Genomic DNA, 598 nt, shown 5'->3' on the forward strand with positions numbered 1-598 from the left:
TAAGCTTAGGCAATATGAGTTTCAAATCCAGACATTGTGATGTTGAACAGCTGGTTAACACTCACTGTCTAGGCTCATGAATGAAGTATAGGAGGACAGGTTTTGACTGTTGATCCATGCCCAGGAGGATTCAGTGCCTTAACATTAAAATGAACAAAAAGTGAGTACTAAGGACATTACTGTGATGTGACTTTACTATTAATAGAAATAGCCTTCAATTCAGCAATCTTATATAGTAACATCCCCTAAGCAAGTAAGATGGAAATTGTTAAACAAAAATATACATTTATTAACATAGTGATAGAACTGGACACTTAAAGAACTTACATTTTTACAGCGCATTATCGCCTTGAAACATCTCCAGATTTTTTAAAATAATTACTGGCAGGCGCAAGGCCTATATATTGTAGGCAAGTTATGGCAATTTTTTTGCACACAGCAAAGAGCTTTGTTTTAAGAGCTGCAGAATTATTTTTTCAAATTGTGATTCATTTTAGGAAATTTTCAAAATTCTGCAAGATCATAAATTTTAAGACAATGAATGGCCTTAACTTGTTTATCAGGTTTCAGATTTTAGGAGAGGACATTCTAATTAATT

This window comes from Callorhinchus milii, unplaced genomic scaffold (genome assembly GCF_018977255.1).
Source record: "Callorhinchus milii isolate IMCB2004 unplaced genomic scaffold, IMCB_Cmil_1.0 Scaffold2, whole genome shotgun sequence".
Classification (NCBI taxonomy): domain Eukaryota; kingdom Metazoa; phylum Chordata; class Chondrichthyes; order Chimaeriformes; family Callorhinchidae; genus Callorhinchus; species Callorhinchus milii.